The 22,295-nt window shown below is 41.9% G+C and overlaps 1 pseudogene; it reads right to left on the bottom strand.

Moving 5' to 3' along the window:
- LOC110330000 overlaps window positions 1-6,735 on the bottom strand; it is a 46,329-nt pseudogene extending 39,594 nt beyond the window's left edge.
- Window positions 6,736-22,295: the final 15,560 nt, after the last annotated feature.

The following is a 22,295-nucleotide window of genomic DNA, read 5'->3' as shown; positions in this document are numbered from 1 at the left end:
GTGATTGGGTTACCTCACTAAGGATGATATCCTCCAGATACATCCATTTGCCCAAGAATTTCATAAATTCATTGTTTTTAATAGCTGAGTAATACTCCATTGTGTAAATGTACCACAGTTACTAAGAACTACTTTTGCTCACATTTTACAACCAAACTCCTCAGAGCTCCCTGACCCTCTAGCCTCCATCCTGCCTTCAATGACTCAGCACCAATTAGTAGCCAATGCAAAACATTTTCACTATTGTATTTTTCCCTGTGCACATGTTCCACACCTCCTATAAAGCCTGCCATTGTGGCCTGTCCTGTCACTGTCTCCATCCCTGCTGAGAAGCAGCCATTTTGCATCTCCACCCCATTTCTCTTGTATGAAATTTGTTGTATGGTGTGATTTTTGTGGTATCCCTTGGCCCTCAATCACTGAGATACTCTTTAGCAATGAAAACAAACAAACAAAAAAATGGTTCTATGACTAGGATAGGCTCTCCCAATGTTGGATTCCCCTGTGGGTTCTGAGCCAGACTGGAATGCTACCTGTCCACTCTCCCCACAATCACCTTCCAGCTCATAGACCACTTGGGTGTGCATTCATCCCTGACAAACTGGTATTAAAAACACCCTGGAGTCCAAAGAAATGACTGTTGAGCTGGCAACCCTCTGATACTTTAGAGAGCAAAGTTATCCCCAGCCACAATCTTTAAAACCATGGTTGGCCCTCTTTATTTATCCTACTTCTGACCCTTGCCCTTGGGTGAGTCTTCATTTCTGAGCTCAGAATCTTGCCTTTTGACTTCACTTAAAGGTCCTGGTTCTGGGCATTGAGTCTCTTTGGGTTATTTGTCCTGACCTCCTTTGAGTGTGGTGATAATTCACTGAGTGACCTGGTCTTCTCTTGGTCTACCCTGAGTCCTGGTGATGCCCTTTGCTACAGGCTTAGAACCTTCATCTCTTTCTTATCCATAGAAACTGCATCATCCATACCTTTAGGGTCCCTCTTGGATGCTTCTTAAAGAACTTCTGATGCCTTCACCTTCTGTCTGACTTAAAGGCCTTTAAACTTAATCTGACTTGGCAGTTAAATCTGGACTTAAAATTCTTTAATCAATCAAAATGGCCACCTAACAGCACCCTAGATCCCAGTATATTTTGGAACCTCTATAACTACTGTGAGTTATAAGAGAAATGTAAAGAGATCCCCTATCTATATGTTTTCTCATACTTCTACTCTAAACCTTCTCTCTGTTCTTCCTGTTCCTTTACTCAAGGATTCCTAGCTATAAAAACCAAACTGACTTTCGATTTTGCTAATGAGCCCTCCCCCATCCCCCATACCAGTCTTAACCCACAACTGGGGCTGAAGAAATAGAGGTTCCCACTTTGGCTAGAAGACCCCTTCCCAGTAAGGTGATAGGCAGGTTAATACTGCAAAAAAGGACCAAGTGAGTGCAATATCCCTAAAAATGCAACCAAGTGGTGGGGTTTGGTGAGGTTGGTGAGGTTGTCTTCCTAACCTGACAACAGAGAAACAATCAGAAAAGATGGGTCTCCAAAACCTAGGTCCTATGTCCAGGATGAAGGAGATCACTGCTCTGATACCATAGTGACTACTCAATGCTCCCTGTTAGAAATGACGGTGGTTAGGTCTAAGAAGCCCAAGCCTCTTCAGTCCTCCATGGCCAGGTCTAAGTCAACTGGAGGTATTAGGCCTGGGTGTGATGTCTCAAGGCTCTCCCAAAATAACATGTTCTTGGTCTAGCAACCAGAACTCATCAAAAGTATAGATTGGTTCAATTTAGGTCTGCTCTACTTAGACCACTCAAATAGAGGATTGGTAAAACCATTATAACCACCAAACTTATAACCACCTTCATTTTGATAATTAAAACAATTAAAAACAATTATTATTATTTATTAAGAGAGTTTTTCTCTGTATAGTCTAAGCTGACCTTGATTTGTTTATAGATTAAGTTGGCTTGAGACTCATAAGAAACCTAACTGTCCATGCCTTTGTCTCCTAGGCATTGAGATCAAAGGTCAGAATTTATTTCTTCATTCTTGTCTCTTTAAAAACATTTAAAACAATTTCCATTTATTTCTCTCTTCTATGGAGATTAATATCTCTGTGAATAAATATTTATATCCCCTTTCTTTTAATGTACATTAAATTAATGTCCTTGCCTATATTTAACTTCTTTTAAATTCCCTTATATTTACTGTGTAAGCCTACTGTCAGGCCGACATATGTGTTATATGCTAGGCTAAACAGTCCTTGTATTCCTGTGGAGTCCAAGTTGAAGAAAACCAGTTGCTTAAGGAAGCATTGATATCTTTATTTTATTCTCTATAATTCCTTGGTTGCATGAGGCATGCAGCCTTGCTTTCTGCCCTCTGAGCTCAGGACTTTGCCTGTTTCATTTTGCAGCAGGGGCCTTTAACATTAGTGCAATTAAGCTGCATCTCCAAGGCAGCACTTGAGAATATCTTAGGCTGAGGACTGAGCTTGCTACTTGATGTGTTGTTTGGTTTAGTTTTGAGAGCAAAGCTGTGTCTTAGCTTACACTATGAACCCCAGAAACAGGGGTGCCAAATTTGCATGTATTTTTCCCTTGACACAGCTCTGTATGGCTTGAGATAAAAACAAAACAAAACAAAACAAAACAAACAGCCCTGGCTTTGCCAAGGAACCAATTCTCCCTATCTCCTAATCTGAAAGAGACAGTATGTGTTTTCCATTTGGGACTCTGATATTAATTCTTTTTTAAGTGAGTTGTTTTTTTTTTTTTTTTTTTTTTTTGCCTTCTCTCTATATGAGGTGGGACCCTTGACCCTAGAACTACTTACTCCTCAAACTCATTACCATGACCTTTCAGAAGCACCCCTGGTGCTATACCTTCTAGATTTAACCCATTTTGTTTCCCTCTCTGTACAGAAAGAAAGAAAGAAAGAAAGAAAGAAAGAAAGAAAGAAAGAAAGAAAGAAAGAAAGAAAGAAAGAAAGAAAGANNAAGAAAGAAAGAAAGAGGAAGGAAGGAAGGAAGGAAGGAAGGAAGGAAGGAAGGAAGGAAGGAAGGAAGGAAGGAAGGAAGGAAAGAAGGAAGGATGCCCTTTGGATCCTAGGCTACCACCAGTGGCATAGTATTTTTAAAAATTAGATGCTATCTATCACCTAGTGATATGTGCTTCAGTGTGTACTGTGCTTCTTATTTGTGAATCCAAAAAACTAACTTTCAGGACACCTAACACTATCTCCTCCTCCAATAACCTGTCTTACCTCCTAATGTATAAAAAAACTATAAACTTTACCTCTTTCCAGGGTCCTCTGTCTCTAGGTGACACTAGGAGAAGATACCACACTTACTTTGAAATAATGCTCACATACATCTCAAATCTTCTTCCCAAGCAAAACGCAGACCGTTTCCCATCTCATTCTTTCACTGAAAACTTACAGAAACCATCTCCTTCCTCTCACATACAGAAGAATGCATTGCCTCAGGTCATCTACACCTGGACACAGACTACAGCTCCATTTTAAACAAGGAGACCCAAACAATGAGCTATACAATAGTGTCAGATACAAAGGCAGTTGAGGCACAGGCCCTCCCTTCCCACACAACTAAAATCAGTGGAATGCACTAAAACCTCTCACCTGTGCCTTCCAATTGGCACAAGGACAGTCCCTAAACATCTACACAGACTCCAAATGTGCCTTCTACATCCTCTGGTCTCCTGGTACTGAAAAGGTCAACTAAGGAACTTTGGGAAGATCATGGAGCACTTGCCCCTCCAGAATAACATTCCTCAGACCAAGGGGAGTGGAGGACCAACTCCCCTTGCAGGGGGTGGGGACACATTCAGCAGGACAGACCATTCATTGCCCATCTACAGACAAGGGAAGTCCTTGACATCTCATTCCCTGAAGACCAATTAGTTTAAAAAGTCACACTGTTCTGCCAATCACTTTGTGCCTAATGACTGCTGCCCTGAATACTGTTTTAAAAGCTCACTGAACGAGCTTTGTGTGGTGGGTGCCTCTCCTTCTGGTCTGGGATGACCCCAGTGCACTGGATCAATAAATTCCTTGTGCTTTTTGTATTGATTCCCAGATCTGTGTGGCTCACTCAGGGGATCCCTGGTAAACTACAGCTTGCCAGAGTCTTACAGTACCATCTAGAAAGAACACAGACTACTTACAACAAAGAGGATCAATAACCAACTCAGACCAAATCAGGGCCATGATAAAAGACTACTGTCTCTCCATGGCTATTGGAATTGTTCCCTGTCAGTTCCACCAGACTGATAATTCCATTATCTCTACTGGAAATAGCCAAGCTGAAGAAGAAGCTATAGATGTAGACCTTGAAGGTCTGGATCTATCTCACCGATCACAGGACATCCTTGCTTTTTAACTCACATCTTTACTATCAGTGACAAATCTGTTCTGTCTATACCAGCACTTTTGTCCCAATAGTCAATCCTCATCTCACTTATTTAAGTCCCATCTATAGTCCACTGTTGATGATTTGTCTTTCTTAAGGGCTATTACTGCCTCTCGTAAAATCTCTCTATTGTTAAGACTCTGAGTTCAGTTACCACCAAACCCCTTTTCCTACTCATGAGGCTAGATGCTGACTCCCTAGAATGGACTAAGTAACTTGACTTTTCCCATATGCCCACAGTCTAACACACTAGGCATGCTTTGGTCTTGGTGGCGACCTTCTCAGAGTTGGCAAACATATTCCCTATCGTGGAAAAAAAGGCTCAAACAGTCTTAGCTTGCCTTCTCTAGGAGATCATTTCCCACTTTGGAATCCTTGCCTCCCTCCAGACATTGACCTTAGCCTACTAGCTTCCTAGTATCACCAACCTGGCCACATTGAAGATTACTGGCTATACGCCTTCCCTCTCCCAGAAATGCCCCTTACATCATTTTCTATACCCTTGTCAAATAATCTTACCTTATCCATTCACCAACCACCCAAGTCCAGCATGGCCAAAATCTCCTCCCCTTTTTAGCATGGAGAGTTGCTTTAAGGCATCTAGGATGCATTTTGTAGGGATGTTAAATTTTTTAGACGGCTATAAAACCCTAACCCTCAACATCTTTCCTCAGCCCCAATTCCCTAACATCTACAATTCCTTGATTTTCTGCAGTACTTGCGTCTACTGTTGCTTAGAAAATGGTTAGGAGTTTATGTGCTAGTATTTTTCCCCCTCAAATTGGGGGTGATACCTGGATAAGAACCCCTGTTGATTCTAGTTGTGGACTCAATAGCTACCCAACATAGTAAAAGGATGGTTCAAATTCTATCCCTTCTGGCTGTCACGTGAATAATTGCAGGTGTCGCCACCATGACTGTGGGACTGACCACCTCTTTGACAATGTATTATCAGTTTTCTTCCCATTTCATCCAGGACCTCCAGCAGGTGGCCCAAACAATATTCATATTTCAAGAACAAACTGATTCCCTGGCTGAGGTTGTACTCCAAGACCTATAGGGACAAGATCTCCTTACAGTTAAAAAAGATAGTCTTTGATCTTTGTCTCTTCCTCAGAAAGGAATGTTGCTTCTATGTCAACAAATTGGTAATAATAATAATAATAATAATAATAATCACCCAACAATTTCAAACAGACCTCCAAAAGTGTAAGGAACAACTCTATACTTCCAGTCTATGGACTTTTTGTTGTTGTTGTTGTTGTTGGTTGGCCTTTTTATTGTTTTGTTTTTGGTTTTGTTTTCTTTTAATTGAAGGTCCCTTACTGGTCCTGCTTCCATGAATGGCCAAGATCAAGGGAAAAGGGAGGGCAACCAGCTGGTGCAGGAAGGGTCATTTCCACATTTCATTTATACACAGAACTAAACAGACAAACACGGGGTCACTATTGTGGTTAGAAGTTGGCAGCATGGGATGGGGAGGGAGGAGGAGAAGTGGTGTCCTTAAGAAGAAAGTACAGGCTCTCCCCAAACTGGGTTCCTAGGAAGGGACTTGTTCTGCTTCAACCCAAGAGGAATCAGAAGATCAAAAGCAGTTTGGGAAGGTCAGAACCATCATGGATGGAGGGAGAACGCTGGTCCAGGGGGTGGAAGGGATGTTTGGCAACTGGGGTGAAGGGATAGCCCTCTCCCTTCTGGGATCCCCCAAGCCCCTCCAGTCTGGCAGGAAAGGGGCAGCCTGCCACACCCAAGAGCAGGTCTGGGTTTGCTAGATGCTCCAGGCAGGGGGCTGGAGGTGGCCCCCAAAGGCTTGCCCTCCAGGGAAATGACAATGGCACTGCCACCTAGTTTCTCTGCCAGGGTACAGCAGTCCTTGACCTCCTTCATAGCAGTTAGCTTGTAATCCATGCTTGATTCCTGTCAGCTTCTTCTAGATGGCGTCCTTGGAGCTGGCATAGTCATTTTGCTCTTAAGAGGTACATTCTTGGGGGTCCAGAAGATGAACACCAGGTCCTCCTTCTTGCTCTCCTTGGTCTCATGGGTTGCATCATAGAGAGCATAGTGGCAGTCCTTGTCTAGCAGCATTTTGACAAAAGTGGTGTAGGGCTTGTCCACAGTCTGCCCCACATCTCCTACCAGGATCTCCTTGCCCTCCTCTAGGATGATGTTCTTGTCCTCACTCAGGCAGAAGAGCACTGCCTTCTTGCGTTTCTTCACTTCTTCTGGCATTGAAGACTTGTGAACTTTCATGTCATTGAACACCTTGATGACACCATCAGAGTCAGCCACATCAGACGCCATGTTTCTAGAACTGAAAGGGAGACAGAAAGAACTACTGAAGACTTGATCTGCCGCAGCTGCTGTGGGGACCTCACCTTTGGGCGTTTGAGAACCCATATGGAATTAAATACTACATTTCCTGACCCCTTTCCTTTCTGTTTTCCTGCTTTTACAAATTACACTCTGCTTTATGAATTTCTATGTACAATTAAAACCAAATCTCTAATCAAATAATTAATAAGACCGCAGCCACAGAGCTGGAGACTTTTGATACCCAAATATAGAATATATCCTACAGTAAGGACTAACATTGCCCCAAAGACGTCAATCCCCATATAGCAGGAAGCAGCCTAGACAACATGGTGCCTTCACTCCTATTTCACCAGTTCCCCTTCCTGTTTTGCTATCTTTTATAATAAACAAAACAGATGAATGTTAGCCAGATTAAGAATTGACAGAATACCTTTGATCACATTCTAAAACCAGGTTCCTTGGAGCTATTCCCTGATACAAACCCTCAATGACTCGGGACCATGAGCCGCACCATCACAAACGGCAAATGTGACATTTCCAACATCTCCCTATAATGGCCTATATTACAGTCTGGCCTGTTGCTGTCTCCATCCCCTCTTAGAGGCAACCATTTTGCATCCCCCTCCTCCTCAATGAATTTCTTCTGTGAGGTTTGTGGTGGGGTATAATTTTTGTAGTATTCCTTGGCCCTTTCTTAGGATTTCTACTGCAGAGAAGAGATGCCATGACCACAGCAGCTCTTATAAAGAAAAACTCCACAGCCAGCCCCACAACACCCAGAGACAACTCCACTCCCAGACGCTCCAACGCATCCAGGATCAGAGGATCAGAGGTGAGAAGGACACAACATCTGTCCCCAGCACTGGGAGTAACTGGGACCGGTGGGACCCAGGCATGCAGGAACTTCACCAGACCAGTGGCACGGGTACCTTTCAGTCTGTCTGGGCCGGCGCCCTGAACAGACCCTTGGGAGTAAATTCCACAACACTCAGAGGCAATTCCACTCCCAGGCACTCTATCATGCTCAGGATCAGAGGATCCCAGGATCCCAGGAGCATGGTCACACCAGGATCTCAGGGTCCCAGAGGCAGCTTGACTCCTAGGAGTTCAGACACACCCAGGATCACAGTATCACAGGATCCCAGAATCACAGGATCACAGAGATAGCTTGACTTGAAGGAGTTCTGACACAACCGGGATCACAGGAAGGACAGGCTCCAGGCAGACATACCCAGGGCAGGTAGCACTAGAGATAACCAGATGGCAGGAGGCAAGCATAAGAGCATAAGCAACAGAAACCAAGGATACTTGGCATCATCAGAACCCAATTCTCCCACCATAGCAAGTTCTGGATANCCCAACACACCGGAAAAGCAAGATTCAGATCTAAAATCACTTCTCATGATGATGGTAGAGGACATTAAAGAGGACATAAATAACTCCATTATAGAAATACAGGAGAACACGGGTAAACAGCTAGAAGCCCTTAAAGAGGAAACACAAAAATCCCTTAAAGAGGTACAGGAAAACACAATCAAACAGGTGAAGGAAAGGAACAAAACCATCCAGGTTCTAAAAATGGAAATAGAAACAATAAAGAAATCACAAAGGGAGACAACCCTGGAGTTAGAAAACCTAGGAAAGAGGTCAGGACTCATAGATGCAAGGATCACCAACAGAATACAAGAGACAGAAGAGAGAATCTCAGGTGCAGAAGATACCATAGAAAACATTGACACGACTGTGAAGGAAAATGCTAAAAGCAAAAAGTTCCTAACCCATAACATCCAGGAAATCCAGGAAACAATGAGAAGACCAAACCTAAGGATAATAGGTATAGAAGAGAGTGAGAATTCCCAACTTAAAGGGCCAGTAAATATCTTCAACAAAAGTATAAAAGAATTTTTCCCTAACCTAAAGAAAGAGATGCCCATGAACATACAAGAGGCCTACAGGACTCCAAATAGACTGGACCAGAAAAGAAATTCCTCCTTTCACACAATAATCAAAACACCAAATGCACTAAACAAAGAAAGACTGTTAAAAGCAGTAATGAAAAAAGGACAAGTAACATATAAAGGCAGACCTATCAGAATTACACCAGACTTCTCACCAGAGACTATGAAAGCTAGAAGATCCTGGGCAGATGTCATACAGACCCTAAGAGAACACACATGCCAGCCCAGGCTACTATACCCAGCAAAACTGTGAATCACCATAGATGCAGAAAACAAGATATTCCATGACAAAACCAAATTTACAGAATATCTTTCCACAAATCCAGCCCTTCAAGGAAAATAGATGGAAGATACCAACACAAGGAGTGAAACTATACTCTAGAAGAAACAAGAAAGCAATTTTTCAATAAACCCACACAAACATAATTCTACCTAACAAGAAATTTAACAGGAAGTAACGATCACTTTTCCTTAATATCTCTTAATTTGAAAATTGAAATTATCAACATATCCTAATCAGTTGAAATTCAAAAATATGAGGAATTAGAAATTTGTCAGCTGTGATCCCGTGGACTCTCCAATATTGTACAATCCATATGCACTTTCTGCTTGTTGGTACATGAGAGGGTCCTGCTGTGTGCCACACAATGGTCTTAAAATCATGTGTCTCCTATCTCAGCCTCTCTATTAGTAGGATTGTTTATTTGATGTTTTTACACTATACTATGTTTTTCAGAACAGCTTACATAATTCAAAATTATTTATACAGCCAAAATAAATGTAGACAATTAATTTGGGAGGTGGCTTGCAAGAGAACAGCAAAGAGTGAGACTGAAGGCCTTGCTTGATATTTATAATTATTGTATCAATTTTCAAGAGGAAGAGTTTATAAGTTACTCTTATTCTTAAATGAATGCTTTTCAAAATCATCTCAGCAAATGAACCAGAATCTTACCCTCACCTAACATCTGTGCCACCCTCCAAGCAGAACCATTGTTCAGTGAACAGTTGATGAATGACTTCATGGATAGACCATCTTAATACACACACCATTTCTTAAATGAATGTAACCTGTTCCCTGCAGGCTGAAAATGATAACAATCACTCAAGTCAAATAGTTTTGACCATAGCAGGAAATCTGCATCCAAAAATCATGCCTACAACTCATTCCTTGGCACAGCAGAACTGTCAACTCTTAGCTTATCTACTAAGATGGAGGTAAAAATCCTTTGGTAATGTGAGGGACATTCAAGTACAGCATTATTACAATGGACTCCAGTGCACAAAAACTGTTCTTGTGTTTGTATTACAGTAAGAGCCAAGATTTTAAGCTCTACTAAAAACAAAACAAACAAACAAACAAACAAAAAGGCTGTCTATTCATGTTCATTAAAAAAACTAATTATTATTTTAAAATATCATAAAGTTAACATATTTGGAGTTATTTAAAATTTATATTGAGAAAAACGTATGTATTTTCAGTATTGCTGTAGACAAACATCTACATAAGACAGTTCAATTGATTGTTGTTTTATATCAAACAACTTTTATAATACTCATTTTTATTATTACAATATTTTATAAATTTTAAAGCATATGATAAAAAACTAAATGTATTACAGGTTATGAAGGGGGAGCTTTCTGGGAGGAGTTGGGGTATAAAAGGAAAAGAAGAATATAATGTAAGTCTATTTACTCAAAATATGTTTTTTAAATGTTAACAAATTCAGACAAATTGAAATTATGTATCTTTTCTCATCATAATATAATAAAACTTAAATCAGAGGAAAAAAGAAAGAAAAGGACCAAGTACTGTTGAGGATACGGAGAGGATGGCATCCTTTCCCACCAACAAGGAAGGGTATCAGTATATCCAGGACTAAAAACAGCATAAGGAGTTTTGAGTGGATAGTAGAAGTTTGGTATATATAAATAGCTGAGTATTATTTAGGCACAAAGACGTAATCATGACATTCATGTAAAGATTACTGAAACTGGAGAATGTAAAGTTAGTGATAGCAGCTCCATGTTCTTTTTAATTAGTCTACTCAAAAATAAAAATAATTAAAATTTAAAATAAATATGAAAAAAGAAAGGAAAAACATTTAATTGAGCGTGGCTTATAACTCAGGCTTTTAATTCATTATCATCATGGTGGGAAGCATAGAGGCATGACATGATATGGATAGGTAACTGAGATTTCTACATCTAAATCAACAGGCAGCAGGAAAAAAAAAAAGGAATAACACTTGGACGGGGTTGAGCTTCTGAAACCTTAAATCCTGTTTCCAGTGACAGATTTCAAATAAGAACATATCTACTCCAACAAGGCCACACCTCCTAATAGTGCCACTCCCTATGAGCTTACGGGGGCCCATTCTTATTCAAATCACAACATTCCTCTCCCTGGCCCCCCTAAGCTCATAATCATATCATAATGCAGAAATGCATTTAGTTCAATTTCAAAAGTCCTCATAGTCTATCAGTCTGACCATATTTAAAAGTCTAAAGATCAAAGTCTCTTCTGAGACTCATGCAATCGCTTAACTACAATCCCCTGTAAAACAAAAATTGAAAAGCAGATCCCATACTTCCAACATATTCTTGCACAGAATATATATATATATATATATATATATATATATATATATATATATATATACTCACACATATATATAACCATTCTAAAAAGGAGGAAAAGGAGCATGCTGATGAATTACTGGACCAAATAAAGCAAGACTCAGCTGAGCAAACTTCAAACTCTGCATTTCCATGTCTGGTGTCAAAGTGTTCTTCAGATCTCCAACTCCTTTCAGCTTTGCTGACTGCAACACATTCTTTCTCTTAGGCTGGTTCCATTCCCTGTCAACAGCTTTCCTTGGCAAATATCCCATGGCTCTGGCATCCCCAACATTTTGGGGTCTCCAAGCAATCCAGGCTTCACCTTCACACAATGGCCTCTGTAGGCCTTCATGGAGGCTACTCATGTCACTTCATGTCACTCCTAATACACACCTGGCCTTAGTTGCCTTCCTTAAACCTAGAGGAAGATTTAAAAACCCCTTTCCTGTATCCTTGACTTTAAGGTGATTACCGTGTGGTCAAAGGTACCAAATTATGCTATTTGCTGGGGCTGGAGCATGAGTACCTTGTTTAATTACATTTTCATTAGCTTTTAGTGGTTTCGTTCACTGCCTAAGTTTAGCTGTTCTAAAATTCACTCTGTAGACCCAGTTTCTGTCTTCTGAATGCTGGAATTAAAGGTGTGCACCACCATGCCTGGCCCTTAGCTTTTCTTTGATTCTTTTTCACCGTTCTTTCATTCCTTTTCACAAGTTGGAAGCTTAGCTGGATGTGGTCTTGCTCCGAGGCCATTTAGCATCATGCTTTTCTTCTCTCTGTTTACACTCCCTTTTCCTCCAAATGTACATTTTTGTATTTTTCTTTGCTCAGTTTCCTTCTTTTCATTAAATATCTGCTTAAGACTGGCTGCTAATAACCGTACAACACAATCAATACTAGGTTGTTTGGAACTATCCTCTGCCAAAGCTGTTAATCTGTAATTCTTTGATCATTAGCCTTAGGCAGATTTTTTGGACATGGGTAGAACAGTCACATTCTTCACCAAAAGAACATGAACAATCTCTAGGCTACATACTATTATTCTCCTCTGAAGCTTCTTGAGCCAGGCCCTCACAGTTCAAACCATTCTCAGCACCACTGACTTACATGCATAGCCCATTAAGACTCACTTAAAATGTCCAGTTGCTCTTCCAGTCCAAAGTCCTTAAGTGTTCCATATTTTTCCAGGCGAAAACACTGGCAGACCTAGAACAGCCATATCCCATTCCCTAGTACCAACCGTAAGGGCCCATAACTCTCCAAAAAATGATATTCCAGATTCATGTAGTATGTAAACTCAAAGAGTGTTTTCCTCCACAGTAGTCCAGCATGCTGGGGTCTCTCATTACTAAGATAGTAAGACCCTGAAGTGAGCTCGAAAGACTGATTTAGAGCACATTAGGAAAATTTTCGGGGTAGGTAACCTCTATCTTTGTCTGTTGAGTCCATCTCTAGGGACATTCTGGAACCATTACCAGGGTATGGGGACTGGAAACTATTGCTGAGGAAGTCTGGAAACTACTGTTGACCCATTGTCCTTGCCTCAGGCCAAGTGGTAGGGCAGCTCCTGATGTTTGGGCAGTTTCTGACTAGCTGCCTGAAGACTGGGGTCTTTTTCGAGTAACTGACTTGCCTGGGTTTGCCTGGGCTTGCCCAGTTCTTAGGGATCATCTCCTGAACTGCCAATTTGAAACCTGTAATGGAATCGGCCCAGCCTTCTCACGTCTCTTGTAGACTTTCTATTGCTGTGAAGAGATGCATGACCACAGCAATTTTTATAAAGAAACAATATTTAATTGATCCTGGCTTACAGGCTTAAGAGGTTTAGTCTACCATTATCACTGCAAGAAGTATGGAGGCAGACATGGTGCTGGAGAGGCAGCTGAGAGTTTTACAGCTTGACCTTGATCTGAAGGCAGCAGGAAGAGCAGCACTGGGCCTGGCTTGTGCTTCTGAGACCTCAAATTGTTTCCCTAGTAACACAGTTCTTCCAACAAGACCATACTACTTCAAAAAGGCCAGACCTTCTAATGATGCCACTGTTTATGAGACAATGGGGCCCATTTTCATTCAAGCCACCACAGCCCCCTATAGCCAAGACACTCTTTCACCACAAAACCCTTTCAGTTGGTGAACTTTTTTTTGTATATGAGTTTGTATGTGCATATGTGTATCTTGGTACATAGAGGTGGATAAGTGTACATATACATATATGTATAAATTTATATTGATACATTATGCAAGTATACATGTATGCATATATATCTGTGCATATTTACATGAATGTATATATACCTGTGTATGTAGATAAATGTGTTCACATATTAATATGTGTGCATGTATGTGTATTCGTATCTATGTGACTGTGTAAATTTGTGTGGGGGTGCTTTTTCTTGTCTCCTTAGACAAGCTGGGTGCTATTCTAACTTGAGACAGACCTTTGAAGACCATGTTCTCTAGGGGAGTCAGGTGAGTAGTGTACGGTATCTTCACATTTCTCCCTTCATCACTTATTATAAAGACTATAAAGTCTCCAGTTTGTTGGGAATAGCAGAGCAGGCCTTGCTGAGCAGCCACAAGGATAGCGGGCTGTAGCAACAAGTCATCCTTTGGCCACATTTCAAAGACAAGAGTGCCCTTCTCACATGCAGTGGATTAAGCCATTTCAGGGCAGCATATTCCACACTTACAGATGTGGGCTTCTCCTTCCTAGTCCAGCTCTGAAGACTGAGCACACCTTCCACCTGAGTGGGCTAGCAGCAGGTGACCTGTTTGCTATTTCTGTTTTGACAGCTTTCACATTCCTGAGCTTGTTTCTCAGCTCTGCTGGCAGTTCCCTAATCCCTGTGGAGGCTGGGCAAGACTGGGACATTTTTACCCTCCAGGTTTAGTTAGAATCAGTGTAGTAAGTGGCTTTGATGACCTGGGAGGGCAGAACCTGGGGTGGGAGGTGCAGAGCATCTGTGCCTCACATTCCAGGTTTTAGGAGGATAGAAAAGGATAGTCAGTACGCAGATTTTTGTTAAAAACTTTGACATTTTTCCTACCATCTATCTACTCTGAAAAAATTCTTTTAAAAATTAGGGTAGTTGAATAAAATACCCAATTACCTTATACTGAAATCTGTTTATGTTTCCATAAATAACACATGATTGTTTTCTGTCAGTCATTTACTCTTTTTGAAAGCCAAAGGATCTTTAGCTTTGTTGAGTTCTTGAGCCCTTTTCTGTGGCACATGGGTATATAAAAACCAGCATTTCTTGGTTTATGTTACAACCATTCTACAAGTGAAATATGGCAGAGGATACATGTTTACTGTAGCTAACAAAGTAGTGGAATCTACCTATTTGAATTATAATTCCCAGGTTTGCTACTAATGAGCTCAGTGTTCTTGAACAAGCTGCTCATGTTTTTAAATGACAGGATTTGTACTGTTGCGTTTATGTATACATTGTCTGGTCCAAAATTCAGTAGAAGATGATGTTTGGTACATGATGATTTCTCCTCCTTTTCACACCCGAAGCACCTGTCTTCAGTAAGTTATATTGTAGGCTGTATGTATATAAGTATATATGTATATATAACAGCAAAAATGGAGTTAGAATAGCATGTAACACATTTTACCTCAGTTGCAAATGGGGAGAATGGCAGAGAGGATTGTGTAAGAGAAGGAGGTCCATGCAAAAAGATTAGGGACAAGATACATAGTGAAAGACAGGTCTGATTTTAAAACTGCTAAATTAGAGACCCTAGGAACATTGATAAGGACAGCCCTCCATAGGAAGAAACTCTGTCACTTTCGGTAAATCCACCAGCAGCTATGATATTAGACAGACTTCTTTGAAAAATTAGACCTGATCTTTCAAATAGCTACAAGAGCAATGTCCCATTGCCAAGGAGCTTGCCATGTGCTCACTGGACTGCCTGCCCACATCTGGCCCTGGAGGCTTCACACCACATTTTCTCTGTTTATCACTTTAGCTCTTGTGAGAATTTTAACTGAAAGTGATCCCAGACTCATATGCCTTCATTTGACAAATAGGAGGTAGACATGAAGGAGGCGATGCTAGTGGAAGGAAGTGATGTCATCGTGGGATTCCCAGAGAGCAAGAGATCAGCAGACCCCCTCAGGTTCAAGGGCAGTCTGTAATCTGCTCCCTTTCCACCAGCACGAAGGCAACCAAGTCTGCTTACCATGACTCGAATCTCTGAAACTATGAGGTAAAAGAAACCTTTCTTCCTCCTAAATTATGAGGTTTGCTTGTTTGTTTGTTTGTTTGTTTGTTTTCCGCTATTTTGACACGGCACCAGAAAGCTGGTGACTTTGTGATTGTTCTATTTCTGCAGCTTTGTGATTAGGCTGTCTACTGAAAAACCCCCTAGAGCAGCGTCTGCTCTTCTCTAAAATAAGGGCTTCGTGTGTTTGTCAGTTTTATTCTGCTTATATTATGCCTTGCGTTTCTTGTTTTTGCTTCTTTTATTCATGGTGCAGTGATACATGGAGTAACGCTTCTTTAACACTTTCTGTTTTGCTACTACACTAGGCCTGTGACTGAAACCAACAGCTAGTAGCCATTTCCAGGCATTTAATTTTAAGTAAAGTGAAGTGAAAATAAATTTTCATGCTTCAGTAGACCTAGAAATATTTTATACATCCAATAGCCTTGTGTGGGTCAGAGCTGGAATCGTACATGGTATAGTTGATACATTTTTCAAAGGAGGCAAACCAACAATTTCCAGATTTCTTGTGTTAAACATTTTCTGTTCTTTTTTCTTGTGAACTCAATAGATTGCTTACAGCTGTAATACTTTTCTTAATCATAGAGTGAACCACATTCACATTTGAGGAATATCCTTCTACTTTTTTTTTATTCTATTTCTAGTTTGAAAGGAAATAGTGCTTTGAATCTAAAGGTGTTTGCGCATTAAGCTCCTACTTGGGAACCCATGAAAGTTCTCTCTTAAGAAAAAAAAAAAAAGGAGCAAAGATCAAGTAGAGTGTGTCTTGTTTTTCAAGCCAGCATGTTTATTATCAATTTATGGTATTTGACTTCTGCATTAACAGATAAGCAGGAAGCTGCTTAGCCCTTTTAAGGGAAAGTATAGTTCACTTCAAGTTCAAAATTATATCAAACACTAACAGCTACAGCTGCATCCATATGTTGTTAAAATAGTTTCTAAATAGCCATGCACAGATTAATTTATGTTAGTAAAGAAACCCAAAGATGATCAAGGACACTGGGACCTTTCTTCCTACAGAGATTCTTTCATTGGTGCCTCTAAGCAAGCCCAGCCTTAATGGGGTACCTGTACATGGTCATGATGCCCCTGGGGTTTTAATGAGGGTGAATTAAAGTTGTTCACTAAGCACGGTGCAGGTGCTGATGACACGGTGTCAGCCTGACACTGTGTCCTCATTGGGGTAAGAAGAAATAACTCTCAGTAAATTTCTAAAATCTAGCATTTACATCCTTCACAGTTGACATTATAACTGTTAGAAGAATGAATTTTTTTTTCAGTTTTTGTCTTTAATAAAGTCACAGACTTACTAGAATTTGAACTAGATTGACTGCCTTTAAGAAACACCCTCTTTATGAAACTCTGAGAAAGATTTATTAAACTAGAATAGACCCTTAATTGTCCTTTGTTCAATAAGGTTTATAAAAGAGTTGCCTGCTACATTCCATGTAAATGTTACCATGCCATTAGCCTGTAATTTCTCACAATCAACTCAGTAACCATCTTTTATTTTCCCAAGATAAACAAAAGCCTTGAAGGTAAATAGACCTCAGGGTTATGTCTCATACATGGCTACTTAACAGATCCTCATTTGAAGATTTTTTTCAGAAGGAAGTCTTCTCATAAATATTCAAGTCCAGCCCTTTTAATTTATCTTTATTTTTTATTTTGTTGAGACTGGGTCTTACTATGTAGCCTTGAAATCATTTTATTACCTTGCTATATCTGCTACCCATTTTATTTACTTATTTACTTATTTATTTATTTATTTATAAATTACCAGTAAGGAACTTTATGTTTCAAGATCTAGTTAAGCTACTAACGTTTATTACTGACAAAATAATACTCTACCCCAGTGTAACATATAAGTTGGCTCCTCATAAGTTTCCAAATCAGCACAAGTTGATTCATTAGTTCAAGAAGCCAGAGGAAAACAGAGTCACAGAAATCAGGTTTCACATCGAGACAGCCAACTTTCCTTGCAGTAATTAGCAAATAAAGTAGAAGCATAGCACTTGTCTCTTTTAGGCCCGGGCTTTCTTTCCAAAGAGTAATTTTTAATACGCAGTCAAATTGCTGAAACAAAACAGTTATTCATCAGGCTTCTATTACAGGGATTCTGCAAGTTATCTAGACCCCCAAGGTTAATTTTGAAGGTGGATTTTCAACGCAGGAATCATGGTCTCATAACAATGTCATTGTTGAGATTGCTTGTTTCCAGAGAAGCACATGTACTCCTTTACTGGCTGCAGCAAAGCCAGGCTGCATTTACAGTTGTGTGCTCCACAGCCTCCAGAGCATTGATACCTGCAGAGTGCCTGGTTGCAACTGGGTAGTTGTTCTGCAAGATAAGTACCTCTCCAACCATTACTAGTATGAGCCAAGTAAGAAACAGAGGGCTTGGGCGCTGTAATGGGGACTATACTGGGAGGAAAATTAGAGTCAAGTTTTGGTTATAGTTGGTCTGGATGGTGTACCTACTGGGTCAAGTATTTCCTAGATGAGACATTGGACATCCGAGAGCACGTTTTCCTGATAATGGCAGGATACCACAGTGCTGAGAGTGGACCTCTCCTATCCTGACTAGGCAAACAATGGTAAACCTTGAATATCAGTTTATATATTCATAAATGAGATAATTCTCGTTTTTAGCCTGTATGACACGTAAGAATGGAACGGAAAACTTAAACACAACTGGATTTTGTGGGACTATGTAGGATCCATAGTAAAACCAAAATAGTTAAGTTAGACGTTAAGAAGTTAACAGTGCTTTATCCCCATGCCAGTTCTCATGATGTTGCAATTAGAAAACCCACTGCGGTAATTAGAATCTGACTGGTCTTGACACAAGACACAAGAAGGCAAGCGTGAGCCCTGCAGTGAATTTCTTCCAAGAGTTAGTGGATGGCATGGTGAATAGGTGGCTGCAGATCGCAGGTTGGAGCATCCTAGACATCTCAGTGCGTAGGGCTCTTTGCTTCTCTGTGACACTAGGAACCTAGGTGGTTCACTGGAAGGTCTCTCAGGGCTCGACATGTCAACGTGGAACGTTGGGCAGTGCAGGGACTTGCAGGCGGTCTGGCCCGCGGCAGAGCCTCTCAGAGCCGGCTTTGTTCCCTCAGTCCTGCCAGCAACATCCCGGAGACCTGGAGTGCGGGGCGGGAGGGGACGCGTGTGGAGCAAAGTATGCAGAAAGAAGAAAACAGGTCTGAGGCTTCAAGTCCAGGCAGGACACCGGTTAGTCATCCTAGCGGGCAGCTGGCAGCACCTTGCCCCTGGTTAGTCAGAGCCGCACAGGTAAATAAAGAGCTCAGTGTCTGAGAGATGCTAGCTGGGAGAGCATAGCTGTGTCATTATGTTTCCAAAACAAAGGCTTCTGCAGGTCCGCCTCTAATGGTTTCCTTGTCTGAAGTGAGCACTTAAAACACAACCCTTGGGGTCAGGGCTGTGCAAACCTTCTCAGCATTGCACTGACTCCAGGATTGCTAGAGGGGTTTTGGACCCTCTCCCATAGCCTCGCTCCACCTCATGTCCCCAAAGGGCCCAGGAAGCCAGTGGTGTCTGCATAATCCTGGCTTTCTCAATTAGATTGGAAGAAAAACAAAACAGAAACATTAAGAGGGAAAATTAGTTTTTCAGAAAAGCAAAGTAAATTCTTGATAAATACAAGAGATAAACCATTTATTCCTGTTTTTAGAAGTCTATGATGACAACTCTCTGTCCTCACTTAAATAGTTAGGTACAGTGATATGATAACTGAAGAATAAGAATTGAAGATGGGTATAGGCAGAAAGAATACTTTTTTATGGGGGTGGAGATGATATTGGAGACAAAACTTAGCATGTAGCCCATGCTAGGCAATTAGACAAGAACGTCTTTGCCACTGGGCTACATCCCCAACTATTTCTTAAATGATTGTTAGACAGGCCCGGATAGGCCTCCAACTTGTGGTTCTCCTGCCTTAGCTTGGTTTCTGGAAGGACAGACTCGTGCTGTCTTGCTGAGAAGTTGTTTTGACGTACATAGACAGCTCTCTACAGTGGATGATTTTGGCTTTTCTGGGTGAGAGTTAAGATACCATGTGTGAAATTTTCCATGTAGCTCACGGTGCATGCAAGGGAACTATAAGATATATTTGAAGTTCTGTGTGTCTGATATCTTTAGACATCATCCACCACTGTCATAGACTGTGGGGATTGAAAGACAGGCTTTTCTGATGTGGGATGGGGATGCATAGGCTCCAATTGTTCAGGCAGTCTTTAAGAGGGACACAGTCAAGAGTCGTAGCTCGGTTACCGCCTCTCCTTCGGGTCTGGGACGACCCCAGTGCAGGGGAACAATAAATTCCTCTTGCTTTTTGCATCAATCCCAACTCCACATGGTTCACTCAGGGATCACAGGTAGCTAAGGCTCCCCCGGGGAAGTGACTTCTTGCGGAAACACACTGGAATGGTGAATCGGAAGTCTCGAGCTTTTACCATGGTTCCTGTTTGTCTTTCTGGTGTCAAAGTCTGAGTCTGTAAAGTCTATTTGAACTTTTGCTTGCAAGTTCAGGGAGGCTCAGAGAGCCTAGGTGTCTGATGAGGTCAACTGCAATGGGCAGCCTTGCCTTAATGTCGCAATTGCGAAGGGGCTGAAGGACACGCTTCAGGCCCCTCTAGAGAGAACCGGAAGACCTCTGCTCCTTCTGGAAACAGCAAGACAATATCGAGTTTATCTGGCTCCTGCCGTATGGCCAGGAGCACCTAGTTTGTTTCGACGTGGCTGGTGCAGCAGAACAACTCTGTTATCGTGCTCCTGCCATATGGGCAGAAGCACCTGGTATCTACAACTGGAGCGACGGATGGGGCAAGCTGTGTGTTGATTGTCTTTTTCTGTGTTCTTGGACCTGGATGCCCGCCCATGGCAGGGTTGAGCTGTCTGTGTGGTTGATTGTTTTATTCTGTGTTTGTTGGTATCTCTTTCTATGTTCTTGGACTTAGACTGACAGACATTTTTTGGACATTGGACAGACTGAAAAACGAGTTAGTTACTCTCTGTTCCTCCAAACGGCTCACTTGCGGAGTAGGGTAGCCACCTGTAGGCATCTTTGAATTGCAGGTGATCAAAGCAGGAGAGGAGAGAGTCTTTAGGCCTAGATCCATGGGGCACACAGACCAAATGCCCTTTATAGTTACCTGGAAATATCTAGTGGAGGACACCTGCCTCATGGGTAAAAGCCTTTCTTTTCCCAAGACCCACCTCACAGGTTCTGGCTGTCAGAAAGAAGGGAGCATGGGAGGAGAGATCCGGACCTGAGAAACTTCTGATCCTCCAAGACTCTTCATCAGCAGACCTGTTACTCCAAGACCCTCTTCCTCCAAATCTCGCTACCCTTGCCCCCACAGCCCCACCAGTGCCAGTATAGGTTCTGGGATTCTCAGCCCATAGGAGACGGGGGCCATTGTACCCTCCTTTACCAAAGGGAGGAGTGGGAGGAGACCCCCCAACTTCCCGGCCCTGCCATGTGGAGACAAAGTCTGAGAACCACCTCCCCTGATACCATGGTCGCTCTCCCACTAAGGACCAGTTAATCTCTTTGAGACTGCTTTATTTATAATGCAGGAAGCCAGAAGCCAGAAAGAATATGCCCTCAGATAGGGGGGAGCCATTGATTGACCAGGCTGTTGTGGACAGCAGACTTTCCCCTACTAGACCTGACTGGAGCTCTAATATGGCAAAAGGTAAGGGGCACCTAAAGGTCCACCACCAGGCTCCACTGGCAGGTCTCAGGAGGGCTGCATGATGGCCCACAAATTTGACCAAGGTACGTGAGGTTGAGCAGAGACCAGATGAGTTGCCTACAGCCTTTTTAGAGTGCCAATATATACCCTATGACCCCAGCATCAAAGCGCATAAAACTACTGTGACAATGGCTTTTCTAGACCAGGCTAGTAGAAATGTCAGGAAAAAGTGTCAGAGGCTAGAAAGACAGAATAAGTCATTGAGGGATTTAAGGAACATAGAGAAAGAAAGAAAGAAAGAAAGAAAGAAAGAAAGAAAGAAAGAAAGAAAGAAAGAAAGAAAGAAAGAAAGAAAGAAAGAAAGAAAGAAAGAGAAAAGTGACAGGGAAGGAATCTACAGAGTCCTGACTCTCAGGCTAGAGGATGAATATAAGTTGTTTGAGACCTTGGACAGGGCACCCCAGGACCTAGACTGGTGGCTCGAGGCCTTTCCCCAGGCCTGGGCTGAGATGGCAGGGTTACCAGCCAGCACCGCCATGCCATCCATATGGAGCTCAATATCCGATGTTGAGGGAGGCTGGGACAGAATCAGGCTCAACATTACCAGGCTCCTAGAACAAGGGATCCTGTGGAAGTGCCAAACGGCTTGGAATACTCCCCCCCCCCCCCCCCCGCCTGTGAAGAAACCTGGGGCCCAAGACTAAGGTGGATTGTCTAGAGGGGGTTAAATACTTCTTGGAGGAGCTGGGAGGATTGAGATACATAGCCCCAGGCCAAGAAGCCCCAAATCTGCCAGAGAAAAAGCCCCAAACAAGCACAGGAATTTCGGGTTTTGACTGAGTTCTGCTGGCTGTGGATCCCAAGATTTGTTGAATTGGCTGCCCCACCTCTTCTATCCCCTGACTGAAAATGGAGGAAGAAGGGCAACAGGCTTTTGACATGATTAATCAGGCTTTGCTCAAGGACTGCCTGATGCCAGTAGACCGTTCCACCTTTATGTGGCTGA

Source organism: Mus pahari, chromosome 12 (assembly GCF_900095145.1).
Source record: "Mus pahari chromosome 12, PAHARI_EIJ_v1.1, whole genome shotgun sequence".
Taxonomy (NCBI): Eukaryota; Metazoa; Chordata; class Mammalia; order Rodentia; family Muridae; genus Mus; species Mus pahari.
This window is presented reverse-complemented; position numbering and strand designations above follow the sequence as displayed.